The sequence below is a fragment of the Sminthopsis crassicaudata genome, chromosome 5 (genome assembly GCF_048593235.1).
Source record: "Sminthopsis crassicaudata isolate SCR6 chromosome 5, ASM4859323v1, whole genome shotgun sequence".
NCBI lineage: Eukaryota > Metazoa > Chordata > Mammalia > Dasyuromorphia > Dasyuridae > Sminthopsis > Sminthopsis crassicaudata.
The window spans coordinates 187,543,563-187,552,247 of NC_133621.1; positions in this window are offsets into that span (position 1 = coordinate 187,543,563).

Consider the following 8,685-nt stretch of genomic DNA (forward strand, 5'->3'; position numbering starts at 1 on the left):
AATTCCGCCCTTAGTGTGTTTCTAGCCCGGGCACTTCCGCCCATTATCTTCACCTTCCTTTCGGAGGAGAGACCTCCCGGTTACACTTAGAGAGCTGGTGTTCCGCCCTCACCTACCGATGCCCCTCGGTGTGGGACTGGAGGAAGAGGAACAACGTCACTTGCGCTCGCCATTTTGAATTAAATTCCCTGATTCTACTAATCTTCCGAAAGGAAGATGCTTTTAGAAATCCAAAACTGTGTTTTCCTTCTAGTTGCTTAAAAAAAAATTCTCACCCAATTTCTCATTAATGTGTGGTGTGGAGGGGAGAGGGACGGGGAGCGAAGGGATTGTGTCCTTTTTCTTTCTTGCTTCCCTCAATCTCTTGGGAGGAATAGGGGAGCAATCAGGAAGTGGGAGGGGCTAACCTTGGAGGGATGGGGATGGGAGATTAACCACGAGTCTCCCGGGCTTCCGTGCCCAGACCGCCGTGTGTTGTGAATAGAATAGCAGGCTTGGAGTCGGGGGACGAGTTCAAATCCGGATGTGTCTGTTTTAGCCTCAGTTTCCCAATCTGTAAAATGAAGCTAGTAATAGAACCTACCTCATAGGATTGTTGGGAGGATCCAATGAAATGATATGTGCAAAGAGCTTTAAAACCTTCGCTCGTTGAACGAGTTATTACGGTGGCGTCACTCGTAGATCCTGTCTGCCCAGCTTCACACCTGAAGGCTCTAAGACATACCCAAAGAGCACATTTGTCCCCTCAAAGCCTGGGACTTTATGCTCCGCACTTTAGTCCTATGTGTGAGCCTAATTTTCTCTGCTGTTCGAGTGCAATTATATAAGAAAGTCCATCTAAGCAGGCTGAGTAACAGCACTCGGTGACCGGAGCGCACACTACACCATCCTCACCCACTCTGCCTTTTTGCCCACAATTACGAGCAAGGAAGGAAATGAATAATAGATAATTCCTGGTCCCTGTCAGGGCATGAAAGAACTCAGTTTACTGATGGCAGTTCAGTCAACATCATCATCTTTTAAAATTGGCATTTTTAATCAGCATATACTCTCCAGAGAAAGTACGTAATAATCCCACTTCCCACTTTATTTAATTATTTTTGCTGAGGCTGGGGTTAAGTGACTTGCCCAGGGTCACACAGCTAGGAAGTGTTAAGTGTCTGAGACCACATTTGAACTCGGGTCCTCCTGAATTCAAGGCTGGAGCTCTAAACACTGCGCCACCTAGCTGCCCCTCACTTCCCAATTTAAATAACAATTACCACAGACCAGGACAGCCCAGAAATCTAAACACCCTTTGGTTAGGTATAGGAATAGTACTCCAAACTCCTAGTAATCATAGCTTTCCTAGACCAGAAAGAACATCAGAAGACCGAAATAAGAAATCTATTTCTACTGCTGGTGCAAGAATTTGGGCTTTTTGTTTTGTTTTCTTTTGTTTTGTTTTTTGTCCCAGTTAATCAGTATATAGAGTTTGCATCAAACTATTTCACATATATTCTCTCTTGTTCAAAAGGAAGGGCCAATTAAGAAAAATCTCAGAGATGCTTATACATCTACTTCCAAACTAAAGGGGGCACTATTTGGTTAATCAGCTACATTGTACTAAGTAGTGGACCATGTTAGCTTATTTTTCCCCATAGGGAGAGACTAGTATAAAACTCTTATTATCTGCTACCAAAGGGTATTTTGTAGTTAGAAATCTTATAATGTTTCAGGAATATTCAGTAATCACCATACCAGGGCCCTTATGCTGTATCAAACAAATGGGCAGGCATCTCATCAGTTTATACCCAGCCAACTTCCCTCTCATTTCTCTACCCTGACCTTAGTTCATTTCTCCATTGCCTCTTGCCTAAATAATATTGAAATAGCCTCTTGGACAGTCTTCCCACCTCATTTTGTTTTCTTTTCTCTCCTCCCAACTGAGAAATCTATCTCACATTTATGGTTATTTAATCCTCTCAATGCACAGATCTAATTTCCATTAAGGAAAAAAAAAACACTTTCATAAACTCTTATTGGAAAAAGTCCTATATTTCGGTTGGAGGACTAAAGATGCATCCCATCTCTAAACATTGCCTGTATGACCTTGTAAGTCATATAATCTCTTGGGGCCTTAAGTGCTTCATCTCTTAAATAAAGAGCTTCCAAGAGTCCTTTCAGCTTGAAATCTATAATCCCACTACAGAATAAATTCAGTCTAGCATTCAAGCAAAAATAATGTGTACAGATAAATCTTTAAGGTTTACAGGGCATTTTTCACATAACTTTGTGAGGTAAGGAATGTATAGTCTTCCCATTTTACAGAAAGAAAACTAATGTTCAGAGATGTGTTGACTTTTTTTGAAGGTCACACAGCTAATGTCAGAGTCAAACCTTGAACCCAGATCACTCCTCTATTTAATAAACTTCAATGGTCCCCCAGTGCCAAATCAAACCTAAGTTCTTCTGTTTGGTTTTTTAAAAACCCTTCACATACTAACTCCAACCTACCTTTTTAGTTTTATATATTATTCCTCTTCCTATGCTTTATGGCCCAGCTAACCTGACTTTCTTCCTGTTCCTTGCACAAGATATTCCATCTGCCATTTTTGTACATTTGCATTGGCTTTCTAGAATGCCTAGAATGTGCTTCCTCCTCAGTTCTGCCTCATAGAATCTCTTGTCTCTTTCAAAACTCTGCGCAAGTGCCATCTTCTACAAGAAATCTTTCTCTGATCCCTTAAAAGGTATTAGTCTCCCTCCCCTCATAAAATTACATTGTTTATTTTTATATATTGTATATGCTTATTTATATAATTTGTTATCTCTCTTGATATAATGTAAACTCCTTGAGGACAGAGATTTTTTTTTTTTTAATCTTTGTATCTCTAGTGCCTAGCACACATTTGACACAAGAAATTCTAATCTGGAGAGCACAGAGTCCCAAAGGCTTCTGTGGATACATTTTAGGAAGCACATGAATTTGTTTGGGCGGAAAAAAACAAAAACAAAAACAAAAAAAAAAAACCCCATTGATTTCAAACTGCATGGCTTTCTTTGTAATCCTATATATTTTATGTTATTCACTTTAAAAATATACTAAGGAGGGGTCCATGACACAGAACAAAGTTAAGGATCCCTAATTGGTTCTCCATTATTTTTTTATAAGTTGAATATTCTTTCCATCGAATCATATTGTTTTACCAACCACTATACCTTACCTTACTCTTCCTACTTCCTCCAATATCCTCTATGCCCCAATTAAATGAGACCTTTCCCACCTGTGTCTTAGACCATGTTACTTCTACCCCTATCTCTTGCATATTCAGATGAAAGCATTGGAAATAATAAAGCAGAAAAGATTAAAAGGGAGTTAATATCTCTTATAAAAAAGGAGAAAGATTCCACCTAGTTTTGCTCTTTTTTGAGACAATCTGGGTTAAATGATTTGCCTACACACAGTAAGTATCTGATACTGAATTTGAACTTGGGTCCTCCCGACTCCAGGGCTGGTACTCTATTCATTGTACCACCTTGCTGCCCCCACCTAGTTTTACTCTAGATGAATTAAAATCATCTGGCCCAGGAAAACTAGCTTCAGGTAACTATATCAGGTACTAAAAGAACTAACAAATGTGATTCCTGAATTGGCATTAATAATATTTGAATGATAGAAGTATTGCAAATTCGATGAAGGGCAAATGTCTTGATTTCCAAAACAGGGCCTGAGAAAGACAGAGAGACATGGGGCTAGGGGATGGGAAGGAGACAGAGACAGAGAGGGAGGGAGGGAGAGAGGGAGGGAGGGAGAGAGGGAAAGAGAAGGGAAGAGGGAAAGAAAGAGATTTTCAGCTACAGGCTATTATTGATCTTTACTTAAATTCCTGAGAAAAATCTAGGAGTTATCATTAAAGAGATGGTCAGAGAATGTCAAAAAAGGGGAAGTTACTGAGAAAGGGCAGCTTGGTTTCAGCAATATTAGGAAACATCAGAATGAACTTTATAAAATTTTTGACTGAATTACTAAACTAATAGAAGAATGCTATATAGTTTACTTAGATTTTTACCAAGGCTAAACTCACTGTGTTAGCTATGTGATTTGGCAAAGAAAAAAAAAAATGGCCATGGATTCTCTCTCCTTGGAGGTCTTTGTAACAGAGGTTGGATGAATGTTTTTGAGATATTATAATAGTTCAACCCTGGATTCAAATTACCTACTTGCCTCTAACCTTTTTGACTCAGGATCAGTAAATTGTGTCAGTCCCAGACACTATCTCTTAGTGTCTGTTTTCATATATTAAATTTTCTCCAGGGTTCTGAAAAACATTTCCAGATTTAAGACTTACCTTAAATTGCCAGGTCTTCCTTTCTTCTCAGATTTCCAAGGGGCCATACCATTGTCTATCTCTTCTGATTTAAGGTAGGCCCTCCAGACTTTACAGGACATAGCATTACTACCTGCCTGTGAGGTTTGGCCTTGAGCAAATCTAATCACCTGCCTCTCTCAACAAACCTCTCCTCAGCCACCAAATATACCACATACTGAGACTCATTCTTTAATCACTAGCATATTCCCATCCTATCTTAGGGTCCTTATCCCAATGACTTTGACAATTGGTTGCTACTGTACAACTCTGTTCCTTATCTTCCACTCTATTCCCTTATTCCATCTCCCCTTTCACCTTAACCTGTCTCTCACCACTTGTACATTTCATTCCACATCTAGTTATTCCTTGCAACATGCTCTCTGGCATACCTGATCCATAATTAACAAATTCATTTTTTCATCTTAAATTTTTTCTTCCTTCCATCTTCCAGCTCTTATTGCCTCAAGATTCTTGCTGATAGGTAACCATTACTGTCTGTACACTAGTGGTTGAGTCAGCTTACTTTTTGCTCCTTGTTGCCATTTCTAGATTCCTTCTATACCATCATCACAAAGTAATCTTTTGTCCTTTAAGGTGTACTCAATTTAGGTTGTAAACTTCTCGAAGGTAAAGACTGACTTTTGTCTCTACCCCCAGCTATACCTAATATTTATATAACACTACGTGTCAGGAATTTTATAATAATCTCATTTGACCCTCACAACAACCCTGTATAAGAGCTCTTATCTCTATTTTACAAATAGGGAAACTGAGGCAAACAAATTAAATAACTTGCCCTGGATCACAGGTGAATGAGGCTAGATTTGAACCCAGGCTACCTTGATTTCAAACCCAGCACTGTTTCCACTTCATCTACTAGTTGCCTAACTATAGGTTTATAGCCTTGAACTTGCTATGATCTTCTATATTAATGAATGCCAAAAATCCTTTGTGATCATAACTTATCATTCCATTTTTCTCTCTTTTAACCCGTTTGTCTTCAATGTCCTGCAATTTTTCTACTTCTCAGTTCTTTCCCAAGCTATCACTTATGAACTAATTCCACTCTTTTCTGTCAACTCCTTGGTGAATCAGTTAATACAGTCCTTTATACTCAAAATTTGTTACATTATTTTAACAGAATCCTCACTTCAGCAAGACAATGTTTTGACCTCCCCAATTGATTCATTATTCTAATCACCTCTGAAGCTATTCCAAAATTTTTCATTCCCTCCTCATACCTTTCATGGTACCATTTCCCCCACCCTCTCAGCTAAAGTCACAATTCACCAAAAATAAAATGAGGCTATTTGCTGAGATCTAACCTCATCTCATCACTCAGATGTCTTCCTTCCCACTCCCAGTCTTTTCCTTTATCTGTCTCAGATATTTTTCCCCTTGTCAAAACAATTTGCTATATATATGCCCTTAATTTTTTCCATACCATCTTCCATCTTTCATCTACCATTATATCTGTCCATACCATCTTCTTCAGAAGATTGCTCCCTACTCCCTCACTAATCTTTTGGATAGTGCAATGGAGTAATACTGAGCCTAGAGTCAGGAAGACAAGTTCAAATTTGACCTCAGCCACTTTAATAGCTCTGATCCTGCACAAGCTCTGTGACCCCGGCTTCCTCAACTGCAAGGGGATAATATCATCTACCTTGGTAGGGATCAAATGTAATATTTGTAAAAAATACTTAGAACAGTGTCTGGCATGTAGTAGGTGTCTAATAATTGCTTAATCTTACCTTCCCTTATTTCTTCCTTTTGGCTGCTTTCCTACTCCCTACAAACATGCTCATGCCTCTTCAATCCTTAACAAAACCTGTCACATGATCCTATCATCTTTATTAACCATATCTCTTCCCTCAATCTTGGCTAAATTCTCCAAGCTCTTGCCTCAAAGCTTCCACTTATCTTCCCACTCAGTTCTAATCTCTTTGCAGCCTACCTTCTGTCCAAATCAACCCAGTCTCCCCAAATTTCACCAATGGTCTCTTAATTGCTATATCTAAGGGATTTTTTTTTATCTTGATCCTCCTTGACTCTAGCCTTGCCGCCGTCAGTCACTCTCTTTGATGTGCTCTTTTCAGTCTAAACTTTTGTGACAGTGCTCTCTTCTTTTCCTCTGATGGATTCTTTAAAAACCTTTACTAAATCTTCATTCAGGTTATGTCGACCAAACATTGATATAATCCAAAGCCATGTCCTGGGTCTTCTCTTGCTCTCACACAATCCGCTTGGTGATCTCATCAGTTCCCATGGGTTTAAGTATTAATTCCCAGATGTATATATCTGGTTCTTATTTTACCTTCAGAGTTCTGGTCTTACATTACCAAATATCACTTGAATATTTCAAATTCAGCATGTCCAAAACAGAATTCATTATGTTCCCCCACTCTCCTATTTCCTTATTGATTTCTTCTGTCATTCAGGCATACCTGTATAATCTTCCTTGACTCCATATATCCAGTATGCTGCTAAATTTGATCATCCCCTTCTTTCTAATCAGTTTCCACCCCTCCCCCTCACCTGAATTACTGTGAGAGCCTAATTTAACTTCCTAAGAAATCTCCCCACTCCAATTCTTGCTCCATTTAGCTGCCAAAGTGATTAGGAAATTTCCTAAAAAGCAGGTCCTATATTAATGCCCCAACTAATAAACTCCCAAGAGCTTCTTATTACTTCTAGGACTTTGTTCAACTTTTAAATATCCTCACTACATAATCCCTTCGTACTTTTCCAATATTTACTCCCTTCCATGAACTTTCAGCCAATTAACATTGATCTTACTTTTCATAGAACACACACTGACTGTTTGACTTCTATCTTCTATGCCTGCAATGTTCTCCTTCATCTCTGCCCTGTTCTTTCATGACTTCCCCTACCCCACCCCTTTCTATTAGTGGCTTCCCTCTTTGATATATCTTGTATATACAATATATATGTATGCATATATTTTTACATTTTCTTTCCTCTTAAAATCTGACCTTGAAGACTAGGGCAGATTTTTGCCTTTGTTCTTAGCACAATAGCTAGCACTCGAAGGAAGTAATAAATGCTTGATGCTTTAGGTATGATTTAGATTCAATTCTGTGATTTTGTAACATTATGGATTAGTTGGAACAGCATCAGAAGACATGGATCTTAATTCTACTTCTGATATTTTAGCAATGCACAATCTTTAAACTAGTTTTCCCTTTTAAATGGAATACCTGTAATACCTTCTTCAGATTTATGATTTAAGTAGGTAAAGCACTTTGCAAACTTTTAAGTACTATACACTAGTCATTAACATCTTTAAATCCTACTCATCCTTCAAATTCTGTCTCAAATGCTAACTTTTCTTCTGTAAACTATTCTGATCAAATATGAAACTTGATAGACCCCCCTGATTTCAATGGCATATGAGGAAGTCACCTGTTAACAGATGATCACTTTCTTTGTAACTGATGATACTCCTAGAAATTTGCTCAAAGCATTAGGAAGTTAAGTGACTTATCTAAAGTCATACAGCTAGTAGATTACATGCATAGGCCTTCTTGGCTCAAAAGCAGGTTCTTTGTGCACTGCACCATGTTGTCTCTAATTTTCCTACCTGAAATTAGTTTTTTTCAGAATTCTATAGCACTTTCTAAAATCTCACGACCTTTTCAGTTTTGTTTTATGGTTACTTTTATACATATTCCTTCCCTATTAGACTGCAAACTTTAGGCTGGGAAATATTCTTAACTTATCATCACCCAGAACAGTGCATTGCACATAAGAACTTACATGCTAAATTTAACTTTTGTTCTTTCTAAAGACAACCTAACAAGCACACATATATGCCTAAATGCCAGGTAGGAATAGACAGATACTGTGCTTCTGGATGGCTGGACAAGAATCCATGTAGACTTCTGGTGACATTTCACTTCATCTCTTAACCAAGGAACAGGGAGACCTTTCTACAAACATGAAATCCTGTTCTCATTAACTGTTAACTTTTTTCAGACCCCCACATTATTCATGCACTGGAAAAATGGTCCCCCCATCCACGTATATCATCAGCCTATACCAGGGGTTCTCAAACTATGGCCTGTGGGCCAGATGCAGCCCACTGAGGACGTTTATGCAGCAAATGGGCTGAGGGGTGGAAACAGTGTGAGTTTTTGTTTTTACTATAGTCCGGCCCTCCAACAGTCTGAGGGACAATGAACTGGCCCCCTATTTTAAAAGTTTGAGGACTACTAGTCTATACAGTGGAGGGATCAAAAGTAGGTCCTTGCATCTCTGAAATAGCACCCACTGAGCTGCACATGTATTTATACTTCCTAAAGTATATGCC